Source organism: Zalophus californianus, chromosome 7 (assembly GCF_009762305.2).
Source record: "Zalophus californianus isolate mZalCal1 chromosome 7, mZalCal1.pri.v2, whole genome shotgun sequence".
Classification (NCBI taxonomy): Eukaryota; Metazoa; Chordata; class Mammalia; order Carnivora; family Otariidae; genus Zalophus; species Zalophus californianus.
In genome coordinates this window covers 138630674-138653210 of record NC_045601.1, presented here as the reverse complement: position 1 = coordinate 138653210, position 22537 = coordinate 138630674, and the positions used below count along the sequence as shown (strand labels likewise).

Here is a 22537-nt window from a genome sequence, read left to right as displayed (position 1 = left end):
GAAAATAATATAATCATCTGAATAGAGAAAACACTTAACAAAATACAACATCCATACTCTTAATAAAGTGGGCTTAGAGGGAACCTACCTCAACATAATAAAGGCCATGTATGAAAAACCCACAGCTAACAACATATTTGTGAAAACCAGAATTTTTTTTATCTAAAATCAGGAACAAGACAAAGATATCTACTTTCACTACTTTTATTCAACATAATGCTGGAAGTCCTAGCCACAGCAATCAGAGATGAAAAGGAAATAAAAGCCAGCCAAATTAGTAAGAAAAATTTAAATTGTCACTATTTGCAGATGATATATTTAGAAAACCCTAAAGACTTGACCTGAAAACTATCAGAATAAATGAATTTAGTAATGTTGCAGGATACAAAATTAATATAAAGAAATCTGTTGCCTTTCATTACACTAATAATGAAGCAGCAGAAAGGGAAATTAAGAAAACAATTCCATTTACAATTGTACCAAAAAGAATAAAATACCAATGAAGAAACTTAACCAAGAAGATGAAAGATCTATACTCTTAAAACCACAAAACATTGGTGAAAAAAATTAAAGATGAGCAAGCAAATAAAAAGATATACATGTTCATAGATTGGAGGAATATTATTTAAATGTCTATACTACCCAAAGTAATCTACAGATTTAATGCAATCTCTATCCAAATACCAATAGCATTTCTCACAGAACTAGAAAAAATACAATTTGTAGAGACCCACACTGCTCCAAATATACATTAATTAAACAGTTTGGGTCAATGAGCTTTAAGAGAAATACGTTCGAGTTTATTTTTGTGTATGGTGTAAGAAAGTAGTCTAGTTTCATTCTTTTGCATGTTGCTGTCCAGTTTTCTCAGTACCATTTTTTGAAGAGACTGTCTTTTCCCCATTGCATATTCTTGCCTCCTTAGCCAAAGATTGACCATATAATTGTGGCATTCTTTCTGGGCTTTCTATACTGTTCCGTTGATCTATGTGTCTATTTTTGTGCCAGTACCATACTGTTTCAATTACTATAGCTTTGTAATATAACTTGAAATCTGGAATTGTGATACTTCAGCTTTGTTTTTGTGAGACCCAAAACCATAAAAATCCTAGAAGAGAACACACAGTGATTTCTCTGACATTGGCTGTAACATCTTGCTAGGTAGGTCTCCTGAGCAAGAGAAATAAAAGCAAAAATAATCTATTGGGATGACATCAAAATAAAAAGCTTCTGCATAGCAAAAGAAACTCAACAAAACCAAATAACCTGTTGAATGGAAGATGTTGGCAAATGACATATCCAATAAAGGGTTAATATCAAAAATATGTAAAGAACAGAAACACCCAAAAAATAGATAATCCAATTAAAAAAAATGGACAGAAGACATGAACAGATATTTCTCCAAAGACGATATACACATGGCCAACAAACATGAAAAAATGCTCAGCATCACTCATTGTCAGGGAAATGCAAATCAAAACCATATCCCTTCATACCTGTCAGAATGGCTAAAATAAAAAAATACAGGAAATAAGAGTTTACATGGATGTGGAGAAAAAGGAGCCCTCCTGCACTGTCGGTGGGAATGAAAACTGGTGCAACCACTGTGGAGAACAGTATGGAGGTTCCTCAAAAAATTAAAAATTAGATTGACCTTATAATCCAGCAATCGCACTAGTGGGTATTAAGGTTATGCAAAGAATATAAGAACACGGGGCACCTGAGTGGCTCAGTCCTTAAGTGTCTGCCTTCATCTCAGGTCACGATCCCAGGGTCGTGGGATCGAACCCCACATCGGGCTCCCTGCTCCCTCCTGGTGGGAGGCCTGCTTCTCCCTCTCCCTCTGCCCCTGCTTGTGTTCCCTCTCTTGCTGTGTCTCTCTCTGTCAAATAAATAAATAAAATCTCTAAAAAAAAGCTTAAAAAATATATAAGAACACTAATTCAAAGGGATACATGCACTCCAATGTTTATAGCAGCATTATCTACAATAGCCAAATTATGGAAGCAACCCAAATGTCCATCAGTTGATGAAGGGATAAAGAAGATGTGGTATACACATATGATGGAATATTATTGAGCCATAAAGAGTGAAATCTTGACATTTGCAACAATGTGAATGGGGCTAGAGGGTATAATGCTAAGTGAAATAAATCAAAGACACAAATACCATATGATTTTATTCATATGTGGAATTTAAGAAACAAATGAACAAAGGAGAGAGACAACCAAAAAACAGACTTGATTATAGAGAACAAACAGAACACCAGAGGGGCGGTGGGTGAGACAAGGGGAGGGGATTAAGAGTACACTTAAGATGATGAGCACTAATATAGGGAATGCTTGACTATGTTCTACACCTGAAACTAATATAACACTACATGTTAAGTACACTGGAATTAAAAGAAAAAAAATAGATTTCATAGTTTCTGAAAAAGCTAAATCTAAAATATTTTATTTCTGGATCTTCTCTCTTTAAGGTAACCACAAGGAACATTATTCAATAGTTGCAAAAGCAATAAATAATTCATTGAGATTTTTACCGTTTAAGGGAGCAAAGGTAGAAACTGGGAAATTGGGAGGGAACAAAAAAGGGATTGGCCAGTGGTCTTCAGACCTGGTGGGTACACTCTGTGCAGGGTCTCGGAAGACAGTGGTCCTGGGCAGCCCTTCCCCACCCTGGCTGCACAGAACCACGTAGGAAGTCTAAAAAAAATTGACCAATGCGCAGCCCCCCTCAAGGGACCACATTTTATTTCTCTTGTCTCCATCAGTTGGCATGGTATCTGGCATGTGATGGTTTAGTAAGTGTTTGTCGAATGAATGAGGGATTGAATGAACTAGTTTAATGCATCATTGCACTTGACAGTATTGTTGGAGTCACTTTTGCACTTGGAAATATTTTCTGGTTTTCAGAACTAGTTTTTGAAATAAAGGCTTGTGTTTTCAGGGGATTCTGAAAGCCTGTTATGTGAAATAACCACTTAGGTGGTCAGTTTACATGGTCTGAAACTCCCTCATCTGTCCATCCATCCATTAACAGATGTAGTCACTTATTTCTTAAATGTTATTATGTCTGCTATGGGCCTGGTACTCTGTCAGGTAAAAGATGCTGAAGACCCATTCATTGTGCTCAAAAGAGCTCACAGTGTGACTAAAAAGACATGATCTAAGTGTGTGCTGTAGAAGTGCCCAGGACAACCCCAGAATTCAGAATTATTCAGTGATTGGTTGCCTTCCACCCTTGTTCTCCTGTAAGTTTGGAACTGCCTCATTTCATGGTGCCTGATGGTTGCCCAGCACAGCAACATTACTATTTTCCAGCCTCACGTACAGGACTCCTGTCCGTTGGAATCAAGCTTGCCTTTGTCCTGAGATTAGATGTTGACCTTGCAACATATTACCTGTTATTGCAGAGACCACCCAAAGGAGCAGGCTGTACCTTCACAGTTGCCCATTGTGGTAGTGAGGTATCTAGTCCTCCTCCGGAAGGATGTTTAGTAAAGGTCCCATGCTCAGTAAATGACTTCATGAGGCCCAGAAGAGGTATTTGCACAAGAAAGCTCATGCCACATGAGCTTTGTCTAATTCCTTAAACTTATGCAAGGTTGCCTACTGGATGCTAGGAAGATGAAAGCTAGCTGTTACTGACAGTTCCCATCACATCTAATGTTACCTCACATAGTTCTGTGAACTTAGTTTTATTACCCTATTTTTTGCAGATGTGGAAGCCAAGGCTCAGAGACCTTAAGTAACTTGCCCAAGGTCACCCAGGTAGTTAGTGGAGGAGCTGGGCTTGAGTGCTGGTCTGGGCAATTCCAAAATCCATCTCACTCTCTGGTGCAGAAGCACTTCTGTTTTCAGAGAGACAAAGAATTTTGGCAGCAGACTGGCTGATCCTGTCTCAGAACATTTAGGAAGCTCGTCTTAGGCCCATTTGTCCATGAGGTACACTCTACTGGGTCAAAGAATTTGCTCCTGTCCTCAACTCTGCTACAGAAGAGCCCTGTGATACAATGGACCTCATCAAAGTCCCTGGGCCTCCAATTTCTCAGAAGTAAGAACATGAGAAGAAGCCAGTCATGCCCACACCTGGCTGCACATCAGAATTCCTTGGGGGAGTGAGTTAAGAATACTAATTCCTCGGCATAACTCCAGACCAGTGGAATCAAGATCTCTGGGGAAGGGGACCCTGGAGACTGTAACCGAGTATCTGTTAAGGCATCTGTTATCTGCCTATCCCCAAGGCCCCTCACTTTATAAGAGATCCCTGTACTTACAAATTCAAATTATAGGAAGCATAGCACCATCTCCAACACTATGGTCAGTATTCTGGCCAGAATTCTGGGGGGTTCTCACAAAAGGCTTAGACGACTCCTGGACATACATTGCTCCATTCTCCAGCACTTACTGCACTCTCTGTCACACTGGGTCTGGTCCCCTTCTCTCCTCCAATGCCAGCCAAACTGGACCCAAGTCCACCTCCTTTAAGATTAAACATGTCTCCAGCCATGGCGGTAAAAGACGGATATTCCATAACAATCCAGCAATTCTACCACATCCAGTTCTTAAAGGTTCCCTTGACCAGTCCACCCACGGGGACTTCCCTTTCTCCTCAGGCCCCTAATTCTTGCCATGTCACTCTTCTGCTCCCAAGCAGTATGTGCCTAAATTTCCTCCAAGTTCTGTCCATTTCTCCCATGAAGAAGTTTGCTCCACACGACCTACATCAGGTCCTGGAAATCTGAGCCAACCTTTGCATATTTCAAAATGCATTAAGGATCACATTAAAAAAATCTTTGAGGAGCACAAACACTGACAGAAGTTTCAAAACACCTCTTGAACAGAATCAAATGATCCAGCTTGACTCTCACCTCACCAGTTTGCTCCTTCCCCTAACTAGCAGAGACTAATGTCAAGGTTGCCACTACCTTCCATTGATATTAATTCTGCTCCTCCCCTGAGAAGATGGGAACAGTGGCAATTGGCACTTTCTTTCCAACTGGCTTCCATGTGCCATGGTGTAATATCAGCCACTCAGTTTTTCCCAAACTGCTGATTCAACCCGTGGAAGCAGATGAAGAGCACTTTTCTGGACAGCACAGCACTTTTCTCTATGGCTTTCTGGATGCCCATAGCCCTGGGGATCAAATGGCCCCTTTTGTTCTCAAAGAAAATTCATACAGAATAAGCACTTTTGACATTAAAATGTACACGGGTTAAGCCGTTGCCAGCTACAATCATCCATTCTTTCTGGGCCCTCTTCCTATTGTCTTTTGTTCCACGGGCAAAATGACCTTTCAGCATTTCCAACTGCAGTTGCGAGTCACAACTCTGTGTGCACTGGCCTGGAAAAGCCCCAGATGCTGGGACAGGTTTTCTGCCTGGCTACCAGTCCCTTCTTCCTCTAATCCTTTGCAAGCAGCTGCCAGAGAATCTTCCTGGATAGCCCATCAGGCCAGACTTCTTCCGAAAAAATTCTGTCAACTCCTACTGTCTACAGCTTAAAACCCACCTCTTCCCCTCTGCCCCTGACCAGCCTGGTTCCCGCCCCTCCCACCAGACAATGCAGTTGCCCCACTGAGAGCCCTGCCCCAGCTGCCTGGGGCGCTTGTGACTCTGTGCCCTTGGACCCTTTATTGCCGCTGCCTGAAAGACCTGCCTTTTTTTGAGCAGACACTTCCCCAAACAAAAAAGACAGATCTTTCCGACAGAGAAAATATGATGCACAAGGTGCTGTTTTCACAGTGATATCTTTCTCCACTCACCTCTGGGTTCTGCTCGTAGATCCCCAGTAATACATTGTGCAGTGACTTGATTTCATTTCTCTCTCCCCAACAGGCTGTCAGCTGCCTGACAATGGTAAGTTGTGTTTATCTTTTTATCTTCATCCCTAGCAAGGCTCTGGACTCAAAGGGGTAGTGGAGTCAATGTCGGTAGAACAAATGATTGAAGGAATGAATTCCATTCACCCTCGCAAGATTATTTGTTTGGGGTGAGGGAGAGGGGGCATCCTGGGGAGGCAGGCTGGGCCTTGGGATTCTGTCCTCTACTTTTAGAGACCAACCCTATAACTGGCCTTAGTAATGACCAAAGGCACCATGTTTCCTTGTCCTTCAACATCCAGGCTTTCCCTTGAATATGGTGCTAGATGAAACTCTTCTGGCCACTGGGGTTCATGCTTGAACTAAATTCCTGGGGGTTATCCACTCATGGGACTCTATATTGCTGGAACCCTCATCGTTTACCACCTTTGGTAGTTAGTGGGACTGTTGTCTGCATAACCATGGCTTCCTTTATCCATCTTCTACTGATGGACTTTCCATTCATGTGCTCAGGCTACCATAGCAAAGTACCACAGACTGGGTGGCCTCAACAGCAGAAAGTTATTGTCTCACAGTTCTCGAAGCTGGAAATCTGAGATCAAGGTGATGGCAGGGTTGATTACTTTTTAAAACTTTTTTTTGAGAGCGAGCGAGCAAGAGAGCACAAGCAGGGACAGGGAGGGGCTGAAGGAAGGGAGAGAGAAAGAATCTTAAGTAAGCTCCACATTCAGCATGGAGTCTGACACGGGGCTTAATCTCATGACCTGAGCTGAAATCAAGAGTCGGATGCTCAACTGACTAGCCACCTCGGTGCCCCAGGGTTGACTTCTTCTGATGCCTCTTACTGGCTTGTCGACGACCATCTTCCTCTATCTTCACATGGTCTTCTTTCTGTACAGGTCTGTGTCGTAATCTCTTCTTCTAAGGACACCATAGTGGCTTAGAGCTCACATCAGTGACTTCATTTTAACTTAATTATCTCTTTAAAGACCCTATTTCCAAATACAGTCACATTCTGAGGTACTGGGGTTTAGTTAAGACTTCAACAGAACAATTTTGGGGCCACGTGATTCAGTCCACAACAGACCTTTATAGGTTGTTCTCACTGTTCCCATGGTATTAAACCATGCGGCAGTGGAGACACCCTTTCGTATTTCTCTGTGCATACATGGGGTTATAAGCTAAATATGGGGAAGTAGAATCACACGATCTCAGTATAAAGGAATGGATTTTTGAGCTTACCTATCTGTGATTGCTCTCCAAATGGTTATAGGAATTTCCCTCTGCCCTGCAATGTAGAACAGATCTTTGTCCACATTCTCATTGGCCCTTGGTATTACTAGACTTTTGTTTTAGCCAATCTGATCAGTATTAAAAAACATACAGAGAGGGGCGGAGCAAGATGGTGGAGGAGTAGGAGACCTGGATTTCCTCTGGTCTCAGGAATTCAGCTGGATAGGGATCAAACCATTCTGAACACCTACGAACTCAACAGGAGATTGAAGAAAATAGCAGCAACTCTCTGAACAGAAAAGCGACCACTTTCTGGAAGGTAGGACGTGCAGAGAAGTGAATCCGAGGCGATATACTGGAAGATAGATGGCAGAGTTTGTGGCCTACATTGGCCGCTACTGGCAAGGGATAGAGCTGCGGAGCACAAAATTGGAACTTTTAGAAGTCGGCTCCGCGGAGGGACGTCGCTCCAGTGGCTAAGCGGGGGGTGGAACCCTCGCGGGACAGTGTGGTCTCAGGACCCTCGGGGTCACAGAAAGACTGGGGGTGCCTGAGTGCGGCCGAGCTCCCAGGGATCGGAGCGGGGAAGCCGGCTGCAGAGACGGAGCAGAGGCGCGGGCTCTCAGCTCGGGGTCGCCATAAGCTGTGATCCGTGGCACAGTCGGGCCACTGCTCCTCCAGCAGGGACCCAACAAGCGGCAGAGCGGGGGAGACTCCCCTTCCTTCCCCGGGAGGAGTGGCGCGGGAGCGCACCGCAGGGATCTGCTGGGTTTGGAGACTCCACACGGGGTCGGGTGCCAGAGATAGAAATGCTCGGTCACAGGCCGGGTGAGCACGGAGTGCGGCCAGAGACCGGGGAGACGGGAGTGATTGACTGCTTTTCTCTGGGGGCTCACTGAGGAGGGGGCCCCGAGTTCTGGGCTCCTCGGGGCACAGATTGGGAGGCCACCATTTTCACTCTCGTCATCCAAAGCTGTTCAGAAAGCTTGCAGGGAACAAAAGCTCCCGAGAGCAAACCCAAGCAGATTACTTAGCCCGGCCCTGGCAAGGGTGGGGCAATTCCCCCTCCAGCAAAGACATTTGGGAACCATGGCAACAGGCCCCTCCCCAAGATCAGCACGAACAGCCAGCCAAGACCAAGTTTACCAATCAATGAGAACGGCAGAACTCCAGCACTAGGGGAATACTGCACATAGAATTCATGGCTTTTCCCCCCTGATTCTTTAGTCTTTCAAAGTTAATTTTTTTTTCTTTTTTTGAATCTTTCTCCCTTTTCAACCAACATCTTATCAATCCCTTTTTAAAAAAATTTTTTATTTTTCATTTTTAGAGTAATATTCTATCCCATCATAGTAGTTAACCTTATTTTTGGTATATGTATAAGTTGTTCTCTCTTTAAAATTTTGGGATACAGTTTCTTCTAACAGACCAGAATATACCCTAAATCTCTAGTGTATGGCTTTGTTCTAGATTCCCACCTGATCACATTCTCTACCCCACTTTTTTAATTCTTTTCTTTTTTAAACTTATCAATTCCTTTTATAAAATCTTATAATTTTCACCTTTACAGTCATATTCTATCCCTTCATCATATTTACCCTTATTTTTGTACATAAAATTTTTCTTTAAAATTTTGGGAAGCACTTTCTTCCAAAAGACCAAAATACACACAAAATCTAGTGTGTGGCACAATCTATGCACCAGCCTAATCATACTTGATCATATTCTGTTTTTGTTGTTGTTTATCTTTTTCTTTTTTTTCTTTTTTCTTTCCCTTTCTTTTCCCCTGGTTTCAGGCCTCTTCTGATTTGTTTAGTGTATATTTTTCTGGGGTCGTTGTTACCCTGTTAGCATTTTGTTCTCTCATTCATCTATTTTCCTCTGGACAAAATGACAAGACGGAAAAAATCACTACAGAAAAAAGAGGCAGTACCCACTGCCAGAGACCTAATCAATACGGACATTAGTAAGATGTCAGAACTAGAGTTCAGAATGATGATTTTAAAGATACGAGCTGGGCTTGAAAAAAGCATGGAAGATATTGGAGAAACCCTTTCTGGAGAAATAAAAGAACTAAGATCTAACCAAGTCAAAATCAAAAAGGCTATTAATGAGATGCAATAAAAAATGGAGGCTCTAACTGCTAGGATAAATGAGGCAGAAGAGAGAATCAGCGATATAGAAGACCAAATGATGGAAAATAAAGACGCTGAGAAAAAGAGGGATAAACAACTACTGGATCACGAGGGCAGAATTCAAGAGATAAGTGATACCATAAGACAAAATAATATTAGAATAATTGGGATCCCAGAAGAAGAAAGAGAGAGAGGAGCAGAAGCTATATTGGAGCAAATTATAGCAGAGAACTTCCCTAATGTGGGGAAGGAAACAGGCATCAAAATCCAGGAGGCACAGAGAACCCCCCCTCAAAATCAGTAAAAATAGGTCAACATCCGACATCTAATAGTAAAACTTACGAGTCTCAGAGACAAAGAGAAAATCCTGAAAGCAGCTCGGGAGAAGAGATCTGTAACCTATAATGGTAGAAATATTAGATTTCACAGAGACCTGGCAGGCCAAAAGGGACTGGCATGATATATTCAGAGCACTAAATGAGAAAAATACGGAGTCAAGAATAGTATATCCCGCTAGGCTGTCATTGAAAATTGAAGGAGAGATAAAAAGCTTCCAGGACAAACAAAAACTAAAGGAATTTGCAAACACAAATCCAGCCCTACAAGACATATTGAAAGGGGTCCTCTAAGCAAAGAGACAGCCTAAAAGCAACACAGACCAGAAAGGAACACAGACAATATACAGAAGCAGTCTCCTTACAGGCAATACAATGGCACTAAATTCATATCTTTCAATAGTTACTCTGAATGTAAATGGGCTAAATGTCCCAAGCAAAAGACACACGGTATCAGACTGGATAAAAAAACAAAACCCATCAATATGTGCTCTGCAAGAGATTCATTTTAGACCCAAAGACACCCCCAGATTGAAAGTGAGGGAGTGGAAAACAATTTACCATACTAATGGACATCAAAAGAAAGCTGGGGTGGCAATCCTTATATCAGACAAATTAGATTTTAAACCAAAGACTGTAATAAGAGATGAGGAAGGACACTATATCCTACTTAAAGGGTCTATCCAACAAGAAGATCTAACAATTGTAAATATCTATGCCCCTAACATCGGAGAAGCCAATAACAAAAGCAAAGAAACACATCGACAACAATACAATAATAGTGGGGGACTTTAACACCCCCCTCACTGAAATGGACAGATCACCTAAGCAAAAGATCAACAAGGAAATAAAGACGTTAAATGACACACTGGACCAAATGGACTTCACAGACATATTCAGAACATTCCATCCCAAAGCAACGGAATACACATTCTTCTCTAGTGCCCATGGAACATTCTCCAGAATTGATCACATCCTAGGTCACAAATCCGGTCTCAACCAGTACCAAAAGATTGGGATCATGCCCTGAATACTTTCACACCACAAGGCTTTGAAACTAGAACTCAATCACAAGAGGAAAGTCAGAAAGAACTCAAATACATGGAGGCTAAAGAGCATCCTACTAAAGAATGAATGGGTCAACCAGGAAATTAAAGAAGAATTAAAAAAATTCATGGAAACCAATGAAAATGAAAACACAACTGTTCCAAATCTTTGGGATGCAGCAAAGGCAGTCCTAAGAGGAAAGTATATAGCAATACAAGCCTTTCTCAAGGAACAAGAAAGGTCTCAAATACACAACCTAACCCTACACCTAAAGGAGCTAGAGAAAAAACAGCAAATAAATCCTAAACCCAGCAGGAGAAGAGAAATAATAAAGATCAGAGCAGAAATCGATGAAATAGAAACCAAAAGAACAGTAGAACAGATCCACGGAACTAGGAACTCGTTCTTTGAAAGAATTAACAAGATTGATAAACCCCTCGCCAGACTTATCAAAAAGAGAAATGACCCAAATAAATAAAACCATGAATGAAAGAGGAGAGATCACAACCAACACCAAAGAAATACAAACAATTATAAGAACATATTATGAGCAACTCTATGCCAGCAAATTAGATAATCTGGAGGAAATGGAAGCATATCTAGAGATGTATCAACTACCAAAACTGAACCAGGAAGAAACAGAAAACCTGAACAGACCTATAACCACCAAGGAAATTGAAGCAGTCATCAAAAATCTCCCAAAAAACAAGAGCCCAGGGCCAGATGGCTTCCCAGGGGAATTCTACCAAACATTTAAAGAAGAATTAATACCTATTCTTCTAAAACTGTTCCAAAAAATAGAAATGGAAGGAAAACTTCCAAACTCATTTTATGAGGCGACCATTACCTTGATTCCAAAACCAGACAAAGACCCCATCAAAAAGGAGAATTACAGACCAATATCCTTGATGAACATGGATGCAAAAATTCTCACCAAAATACTAACCAATAGGATCCAACAGTACATTAAAAGGATTATTCACCACGACCAAGTGGGATTTATCCCTGGGCTGCAAGGTTGGTTCAACATCCACAAATCAATCATTGTGATACAGTACATTAATAAAAGAACAAGAACCATATGATCCTCTCAATAGACGCAGAAGAAACATGTGACAAAATACAACATCCTTTCTTGATCGGCACTCTTCAGAGTATAGGGATAGAGGTTACATACCTCAATATCATAAAAGCCATCTATGAAAAACCCACAGCAAATATCATTCTCAATGGGGAAAAACTGAGAGCTTTTCCCCTAAGGTCAGGAACACGGCAGGGATGTCCACTATCACCACTGCTATTTAACATAGTACCTGAAGTCCTAGCCACAGCAATCCGACAACAAAAAGAAATAAAAGGCATCCAAATCAGCAAAGAAGTCAAACTCTCACTCTTTGCAGATGATATACTTTATGTGGAAAACCCAAAAGACAACACCCCAAAACTGCTAGAACTCATACAGGAATTCAGTAAAGTGGCAGGATATAAAATCAATGCACAGCAATCAGTGGCATTCCTATACACCAACAACAAGACAGAAGAAAGAGAAATTAAGGAGTCAATCCCATTTACAACTGCACCCAAAACCATAAGATACCTAGGAATAAGTCTAACCAAAGAGGCAAAGAATCTGTACTCAGAAAACTAGAAAATTCTCATGAAAGAAATTGAAGAAGACACAAAGAAATGGAAAAACGTTCCATGCTCATGGATTAGAAGAACAAATATTGTGAAAATCTCAGTGCTACCTAGAGCAATCTACACATTCAATGCAATCCCTATCAAAACACCATCCACTTTTTTCAACGAAATGGAACAAATAATCCTAAAATTTGTATGGAACCAGAAAAGACCCCAAATAGCCAGAGGAATGTTGAAAAAGAAAAGCAAAGCTGGTAGCATCACAATTCCGGACTTTCAACTCTATTACAAAGCTGCAATCATCAAGACAGTATGGTACTGGCACAAAAACAGACACATAGATCAATGGAACAGAATCGAGAGCCCAGAAATGGACCCTCAACTCCATGGTCAACTAATCTTCGACAAAGCAGGAAGGAATGTCCAATGGAAGAAAGTCTCTTCAACAAATGGTGTTGGGAAAATTGGACAGCCACATGCAGAAGAATGAAACTGGACCATTTCCTTATACCACACACAAAAATAGACTCAAAATAGTTGAAAGACCTAAATGTGAGACAGGAGTCCATCAAAATCCTAAAGAAGAACACAGGCAGCAACCTCTTCGACCTCAGCTGCAGCAACTTCTTCCTAGAAACATCACCAAAGGCAAGGGAAGCAAGGGCAAAAATGAACTACTGGGACTTCAAGATAAAAAACTTTTGCACAGCAAAAGAAACAGTCAACAAAACCAAAAGACAACCGACAGAATGGGAGAAGATATTTGCAAATGACATCAGATAAAGGGCTAGTATCTAAAATCTATAAAGAATTTCTTAAACTCAACACCCAAAGAACAAATGATCCAATCAAGAAATGGGCAGAAGACATGAACAGACATTTTTCCAAAGAAGACATCCAAATGGCCAACAGGCACATGAAAAAGTGCTCAACATCGCTCGGCATCAGGTAAATCCAAATCAAAACCTCAATGAGATACCACCTCACACCAGTCAGAATGGCTAAAATTAACAAGTCAGGAAATGACAGATGTTGGCGGGGATGTGGAGAAAGGGGAGCCCTCCTACACTGTTGGTGGGAATGCAAGCTGGTGCAGCCACTCTGGAAAACGGTATGGAGGTTCCTCAAAAAGTTGAAAATAGAGCTACCATACGATCCAGCAATTGCACTACTGGGTATTTACCCCAGAGATACAAATGTAGGGATCCGAAGGGGTACGTGCACCCCAATGTTTATAGCAGCAATGTCCACAATAGCCAAACTTTGGAAAGAGCCAAGATGTTCATCGACAAATGAGTGGATAAAGAAGAAGAGGTACATATATACACAATGGAATATTATGCGGCCATCAAAAGGAATGAAATCTTGCCATTTGCGATGACGTGGATGGAACTGGAGGGTATTATGCTGAGTGAAATAAGTCAATCAGAGAAAGACATGTATCATATGACCTCACTGATATGAGGAATTCTGAATCTCAGGAAACAAACTGAGGGTTGCTGGAGTGGTGGGGGGTGTAAGGGATGGGGTGGCTGGGTGATAGACATTGGGGAGGGTATGTGCTATGGTGAGCGCTGTGAATTGTGCAAGAGTGTTGAATCACAGACCTGTACTTCTGAAACAAATAATACATTATATGTTAAAAAAAAAAAAAAGATAGTAGAACAGGAAAAATGAAGGGGGTGGAAATCGGATGGGGAGACAAACCATGAGAGACTATGGACTCTGAGAAACAAACTGAGGGTTCTAGAGGGGAGGGGGGTGGGGGGATGGGTTAGCCTGGTGATGGGTATTAAAGAGGGCACATACTGAATGGAGAACTGGATGTTATACACAAACAATGAATCATGGAACACTACATCAAAAACGAATAACGTAACGTATGGTGATTAACATAATAAAAAAATACATAGAAAAGTAATCCTACCACCTAGGTCTGTCCTCAGTTCTCTTGTTCCATTCCCTGGAGAGAGCCACTATTATCTTTCTGTGTGCGCAGTCTTTCAGAGCTTTTCAGAAATATAAGCATTTCCCATGTTATTATATAAACTTCCTAAAAGTTGTTTTTAATAGCTGTGTGCTATTCTGTGAATAAATGTGCTGTAGTTTTGAGAAACATCCCCTTAATTGTTGGACATTGATTGTTGCTTCAATTACAAAAAAATTCCTTTTAGAAAAGTTTTAAATTCATGAAAAGAATAAAGCACCCATAATCCTAGTACCTGTTGACATTTTATTGTATTTCTAGTTTTTCTTTTGTAGTTTAAGAACTTCTCTAGTTCTTCTTCTTTTTTTTAGAAGGCTCCACACCCAGCATGGAGCCCAATGTGTGGCTTGAACCCATGACCCTGAGATAAAGACATGAACTGAGATCAAGAGTCAGATGCTTCACTGACTGAGCCACACAGGTGCCCCTCTAGTTATACTTTTTATAGACACTTATTTTTACTACAGTCTAATACTTCCTACAGAGTTTGGATTTTTTTTTTCCTTATGTAACTTTACAGTGTGAGCATGCCCCAAGTGATCAAAATCTTCCCTCCCTTTCTCTTCTGCTGCAGTGAGCACATCGAGGAATGAAAACCAGTGAGGCCATAATGAGGATTGGCTTGAACATGGTCTATATTTTTAAAAATCCTTAAAAGGTAAATCAATTGCCAACTTTATCTTTTAAAATTACTCTCAGTAAGAAATTACTTTGACAGGAGAGGGGCAATATGGCAGAATAGGAATATCCTGAGCTTACCTTGTCCCGTGGATACCCTGAGGCAACAGTTACCTCTATGCAACTAACACTGAAAACAACGCAAAGACTGGCAGGACAGATCTTCCGCAGCTAGTCACAGAGAAAAGACCACATCAGAAAGGGTAGGGGGAGTGGAGAGGACATTGGGATCCAAACCCTCAGCACAACTAACCACAAATAGGAGGGACACCACAAGCACAGAGGAGGTAGAGGATCAGAACCCACATTAGGTACCCCTAGCTGTGGGGTTCCTCGCTGGGCAAAAAAATTCCCATAACTCTGGCTTTGAAAATCAGTGGGGCTTAACTTTGGGAGCTTTAGAAATTGGCAGGGCTTAGCTCCAGGAGAGCTAGAGGTGATAGGAAACTGAGTCTGCACCCTTAAGGAACCAGAATGATAAATAACTTGGTGGGAGACACAACATAGAGCAGCAGTTTGAAAAGTGCCTGGGGATATATGTGAAGGAGATTTATTAACTCATCTTAAGGCATGTGGTGGAGGGGCAGGGATCTGCAGAAGATTTCTCTGGGAACAAAAGTGCTAGTGGGTGCCATTTTTCTTGCCCTACCACCAGCTTTGTCAGCGGCTGGCAGGAGCCAACCCTAAGACCCTCCATCTAAGTTTTTGGCACCACGTGCCCCACGCTGGCATTCCCCTGCAGACCTGTCCCAACCCAACACACCCACTGGGGCAGGTATCCCTCCAAAGCAGTTCCTACCCCACCCAGGCATCCTGCCAAAGCAAGTGGCCCCAACTAGGATCAGCATCACTCCAAAACAAGCCCTGCACTGAGGAGGTGGGGGGCGATAATACCACACAACAGCATGGATTCAGTTCCTGCAAGAGAGACTTTTCTCTGGCTGTGCAAGGAGAAAGTCCTGCCCTGTGGTGCACATGCAGCTGCCACAGAGGTTAAGTGCAAACAGGTAGGCCGAACGCCAGCCCACCCGTCAGTGAGCCCCTGGTGGTCACAGCCAGGCCTCACATTATCATGAAGAGCAAATCATGCCAATGTGCCCATAGAAGATGAAGTGGGTCACAGTAGCCAGTTGGGCTGAAGGCCACACCCTTCTACCAGTATGTCCATCGCAACTGTGGCTCAGCCACACAGTAGTGGGCTCAGAACCCACATATAGAATATCCTTAGATGCCTGGTCCTAGTGACCAGGGGGGATTGCAGTGTAAGAAACCACAGGACTCCTTCTTCAAAAGACCACTACTTTGAAGACCAGGAGACTCTGGTAACCTACCTAATACACAGAGAAAACCAGAGAGAAATAGACAAAATGAGGAGACAGAAAATATGTTTCAAATGAAGGAACAAGGCAAAATCACAGAGAAAGAGCTAAACAAAATGAAGATAAAAAAATACAATAAACACTTCAAAGTAACTGTTATAAAGATACTCACCGGACTAAAGAAAAGAGTGGATAATCTTAGAATTTCTTTTTTTAATTTTGTTATGTTAGTCACCATACAATACATTATTAGTTTTTGATGTAGTGATCCACGATTCATTGTTTTCATATAACACCCAGTGCTCCATGCAGAACGTGCCCTCCTTAATACCCATCACTGGGCTAACCCATCCCCACACCCCCCTCCCCTCTAAAACCCTCAATTTGTTTCTCAGAGTCCACAGTCTCTCGTGGTTTGTCTCCCCCTCTGAATCCCCCTTCATTTTTCCCTTCCTTCTCCTAATGTCCTCCACGCTGTTCCTTATGTTCCACAAATAAGTGAAACCATATGATAATTGACTTTCTCTGCTTGACTTATTTCACTTAGCATCATCTCCTCCAGTCCCATCCATGTTGATGTAAAAGTTGGGTATTCATCCTTTCTGATGGCTGAGTAATCTTCCATTGTGTATATGGACCACATCTTCTTTATCCATTCATCTGTTGAAGGGCATCTCGGCTCTCTCCAGAGTTTGGCTATTGTGGACATTGCTGCTATGAACATTGGGGTGCATATGGCCCTTCTTTTCACTACATCTATGTCTTTGGGGTAAATACCCAGGAGTGTAATTGCTGGGTCATAGGGTAGCTCTATTTTTAATTTTTTGAGGCACCTCCGCACTGTTTTCCAAAGTGGCTGTACCAGCTTGCATTCCCACCAACAGTGTAAGAGGGTTCCCCTTTCTCCACACACTCTCCAACATTTGTTGTTTCTTGCCTTGTCCATTTTTGCCATTCTAACTGGTGTAAGGTGGTATCTCAATGTGGTTTTGATTTGAATTTCCCTGATGGCTAATGATGATGAACATTTTTTCATGTATCTGTTAGCCATTTGTATGTCTTCTTTGTTCATGTCTTCTGCCCATTTTTTGACTTTGTTTTTTTGGGTGTTGAGCTTGAGAAGCTCTTTATAGATCTTGGAAATCAGTGCTTTGTCTGTAGTGTCATTTGCAAGTATCTTCTCCCATTCTGTGTGTTGCCTCTTTGTTTTGTTGATTGTTTCCTTTGCTGTGCAGAAGCTTTTTATCTTGATGAAGTCCCAAAAGTTCTAAAAGAAATTAGAGAAACGATTCCATTTACAATAGCACCAAAAACCATAAGATACCTCGGAATAAACCTAACCAAAGAGGTAAAGGATCTATACTCTAGGAACTACAGAACACTTATGAAAGAAATTGAAGATGACACAAAAAGATGGAAAAAATTCCATGTTCATGGATCGGAAGAATAAACATTGTTAAAAATGTCTATGCTACCCAGAGCAATCTATACCTTCAACACCATCCCGATCAAAGTTCCAATGACATTTTTCAAAGTGCTGGAACAATCTTAAAATTTGTATGGAATCAGAAAAGACCCCAAATCACCAAGGAAAGGTTGAAAAAGAAAAACAAAGCTGGGGGCATCACGTTGCCCGATTTCAAGCTATATTACAAAGCAGTGATCACCAAGACAGCATGGTACTGGCACAAAAACAGACATATAGACCAATGGAACAGAACAGAGAGCCCAGATATGGACCCTCAACTCTGTGGTCAAATACTCTTTGACAAAACAGGAAAAAATATGCAATGGAAAAAAGTCTCTTCAATAAATGGTGCTGGGAAAATTGGACAGCTATATACAAAAGAATGAAACTCGACCATTCTCTAACACCATACATAAAGATAAACTCAAAATGGATGAAAGACCTCAATGTGAGACAGGAATCCATCAAAATCCTAGAGGAGAACATAGGCAGTAACCTCTTTGACATCGGCCACAGCAGTTTCTTTCAAGATACATCTCCAAAGGCTAGTGAATCAAAAACTTAGAATTTCAACAAAGGTTTCAAAAATTAAAACAACAACCAGTCAGCGGCACCTGGGTGGCTCAGTCAGTTAAGTGTCTGACTCCCGATTTCAGCTCAGGTCATGATCTCAGGGTCGTGGGATTGAGTCCCACATCAGGCTCCACAGTGGGTGTGGAGACTGCTTAAGATTCTCCCTCTCCCACTGCCCCTCCTCCCACTCGCATGCTTTCTTTCTCTAAAAAAACCAAACAACCCGCCCCCCCCCAATTCCAAACAGTCAGACCTGAAGAATACAATAAGTAAAATGTAAAACACACTAAGGGAATCAACAGTAGGTTAGAGGGTACAAAAGAACAGATCAGTGGTCTGGAAGACAGGATAATGGAAAGAAAACAAGCTGAACAGCAGAAAGAAAAAATAACAAAAAATGAGAATAGGTTAAGGAACCATTATGACATCAAGCATAACATTCACATTATAGGGATAGTGGAAGGAGAAAAAGGAAGAAGAGTGCAGAAAATTATTAGAAGAAATAACAGCTGAAATCTTCCCTAATCTGTGGAAGAAACATACATCCAGGTCTAGGAAGCAAAGATATAAACTTAAGGAGATCCACACCAAATCACATAATAATAATGAAAAAAAATTAAAGATAGAATCTTAAAAGCTGTAAGAGAAAAGAAAACAGTTACATAGAAGGAAAATTCCATAAGGCTACCAGGTAATTTTTCAGCAAAAAATATTGTGGATCAGAAGGTAATGGCATGATATATTCAAACTGCTGAAAGGAAAAAAACCCACAACCAAGAATACTCTAACTAGCAAGATTACTATTCAGAATCGAAGGAGAGATGAAGAGTCTCCCAGACAAAAGTTAACAGAGTTCATCACCATTAAACCAGCATACAAGAAAATGTTAAAGGGCATTAAGTGGAAAGAAAAGGCCATAACTGGAATAAAATTATGAAAGGAAAAAATTTCACTGGTAAAAGCAAACATATAGATAAGGTAGTTTAATCACTTATAGAGCTACTATGAAGGTCAAAACACAAAAGTAGTAAAATCATTTTTTTTTACAAAAATTAGTCAAGGGATATGAACAATAAAAAATGTAAAATATGACATTATATACATAAAACATGGAAGGGGTAAAAATATAGTGCTTTTAGGATGTATGTGAACTTAATATAGTCTGCTATACACATAAGATGTTATATATGAACCCAATGATAACCACAAACTAAAAGCTGTAATTGATATACAAAAATAAAAAGAAAGTAATGCAAGCATTGCAATAAATACATTAAACCACAAGGGAAGACAGCAAGAAGAAAAAAAAACCAAGAAGAACTACAAAAACAACCAGAAAAAAATAAAAAAAGCAATAATATATACTTATCAGTGATTACATTAAATGTAAATAGATTATATGCTCCAATCAAAAGACATAGGGTGACTGAAGAGATGAAAAAACAAGACCCATCTGTGAGTTTTACAAAAGACTCAATTTAACCTAAAGCACATACAGACTGAAGTTGAAGGGATGGAAAAAAGACATTCCATATAAGTAAAAGTGTGGGGGGGGGAAGCTAGGGTAGTTATACTTCTATCAGAAAAAAAAAGAGTGCTTTAAAACAAAGACTGAATCAAGAGACAAAGAAAGGCATTACCTGATGATAAAGGGATCAATCCAACAAGAGAATAATTATAAATATCTATGCACCCAATATCGGAGCATCTAAATACATAAAGCAAATATTAATAGATATAAAAGGAGAAATTGAAGTAATACAGTAACAGTAGAGGACTTTCACACCACACCTACATCAATGGATAGATCATTTTGACAGAAAAATCAATAAAGAAACAGGCTTTGAATGACACATTAGACCTGATGGACCTCACAAATATATACAGAATATTCCATCCCCCCAAATCCAGAATACACATTCTTTTCTAGTGCACATGGAATATTTTCCAGAATAGATCATGTTAGGTCACAAAATGGGTCTCAATAACTTTAAGAAGACTGAAATCATATCAAGTATGTTTTCTGACCATAATAGTATGAGACCAGAAATCAATTATAAGAAAAAAAAAAACAACTGGAAAAGAACACACTCACATAGAGGATAAATAATATGCTACTAAACAACCAATGGTTTAATGAAGAAATCAAAGAAGAAATAAACACATGAACACAATTGAAAATGGAAACACAATGCTGCAAAATCTTTGGGATGCAGCAAAAGCAGTTCTAAGAAACAAGTTTATAGTGATACAGGCCTATCTACCTCAAGAAACAAGAAAAAAATCTAATAAATAATCTAAACTTACACCTAAAGGAACTAGAAAAGAAGAACAAACAAAGCCCAAGGTTGGTAGAAGGAAGGCAATAATAAAGAATAGAACATAAATAAATACAATAGAGACTAAAAGAATACAAGGGGTGCCTGGGTGGCTCAGTAGGTTAAGCATTTTTTTTTTTTTTTGCATGTTCCTTTATGTTTTATTTATCACAAACATTAATAAGTGAATACAGCAAACACTGGAGAAAGGCTTTTTAATAATTTTTGGATGTAAACTTAACACTTAAAATTATGCTTGCTCCCCCCCACCCACCCCAATTCAACATGCACTTATTTTTATATATGCTGATCCTAGAGTAGACAATCTCTTTGTAGTTTCATAAGAGAGTATCCTTACCCTGTAACTTAAAACGATTTCACAAACTATATGTGATCATGGTATAGTATCATCATTCATACAGTTCCTCAAGGTGAATACATTCACACAACATTCACATTGAAATCTGTGTTTTTAAACATCATTTTAATAAGCCAAAGCACAAGAACCCAGGTTCTAGTTTTAAATGTGTTTATGAAGACTGCTGCTGAGCTCAAAGCATGCAGATATTCATGACCACCTAGATGCATGCAGATATTCATGACCACCTAGATGAAGCTGGATATTGAAACACCTTCAGTAGGTCCAATGATGCAATTTCTCACTCATCCCAAGTATCTCCATATTTGTTTACTTTGACTTCTTTTTTTTGGCATTCTTTCCTGCATAGGCCTGAATGAGGGGTCAGTCTTATGTGTTAAAGTTACTTCATATGACTCTCTGTTCTTATTCCTTAATTCCTCATATGTAATATTTTTTCTCTTAGGACTTTCTTCAGGGTTGGGATCAGGTCCTTGGGCAATATGATCAGTAATACCAGTGGGAGTAGATTCATTCATAGAAGCACTGAATGGAATTGGCTCATAATGAGGAAGCATCTCTTTTTCTATGTTGTCTGCGGCTGGCGACGTCACAAAAGATGAATGACCACCCAAATTTGAGTCATATTTTGACTTCTGAGAATAGTGCCCAGATGGTGAAGATAGCCGTGCCTGTCCTGAGCGTAAAGCTTCTCCCAGAGGGGAATTCTCAAGATTTCTGAACTTCTCTTGGCAAGTTTTCACGTAAGAAATCTTTCCAGCAAAGTATCCCATGATACAAGCAAATATAAGTTTAGGGATGGAACCATATTTGGGATGACTTGAAAGGATTCCTTTACTAATTAATCCTTGAGTAATCAACATACTTGTTGCAGCCAAAGGAACAGATCTGAACCAGAAGCTTTCATCATTGCACTCTGCAAAGACTCTTCTTTCTTCTTCTGTTGGAATGTAATCAGCCCCTATGTGGGGAATTGGTCTTGGAACTTCTGCATTCGGCTCTCAAAAATCAGCCCTCCCATTCATTTTTCCCAAATACGGGCTCAAAATGACCGCGACCCAGAAGCAATGGCGACCTACGGAAGGAAATGACATCAAGCTAAGCATCTGACTCTTAATTTCAGGTCAGGTCATGACATCAGGGTCCTGAGATCGAGCCCTGTGTCAGTCTCCATGCTCAGTGTGGAGTCTGCTTGGGTTTCTCCCTCTCCCCTTCCCCCTTCCCCCACTCATGCACGCTTTCTAAAATAAAAAGAAATAACAAATAAATAAAAGAATACAAAAGATCAATGAGACCAAAAGCTGGTTCTTTGAAAAAATAAAATTGATAAACCTTTGGCCAGACTCATCAAGAAAGAGAGAGAGGACTCAAATGAAGTGAGAAGTGAAGGAGGAGAAATAACCACCAAGTACATAAGTACAACCACACAAGTACAAAGGGTTATAAAATATGATGAAAAATTATATACCAACAAATTGGAGAACTTAGAAGAAATAGATAAATTCCTAGAAATGTACAATCTTTCAAAACTGAATCAGGAAGAAATAGAAAATTTGATTAGACAGAAAAACAAAAGCCGAGGACCAGATAGCTTTACAGG

At 40.5% G+C, this 22537-nt stretch overlaps 1 protein-coding gene and 1 pseudogene across 2 annotated transcripts in view; one reads left to right on the top strand and one right to left on the bottom strand.

Annotated features, from left to right (window-relative positions):
* Window positions 1-14794, top strand: part of MBOAT1 (membrane bound O-acyltransferase domain containing 1) — a 134479-nt gene extending 119685 nt beyond the window's left edge. Inside the window, exons 15-16 of one of the 2 annotated variants that reach the window (XR_003521522.2) lie at window positions 5841-5861; window positions 14777-14791. The gene's annotated coding sequence lies outside the window, so the exon portion shown is untranslated. Of the gene's footprint in view, window positions 1-5840; window positions 5862-14776 lie in introns of both variants that reach the window. The other variant, XR_003521524.2, reaches the window with a different exon arrangement.
* Window positions 14795-21217: 6423 nt separating this feature from the next.
* Window positions 21218-21977, bottom strand: LOC113927166 (annotated as a pseudogene).
* Between the last annotated feature and the right edge of the window lie 560 nt (window positions 21978-22537).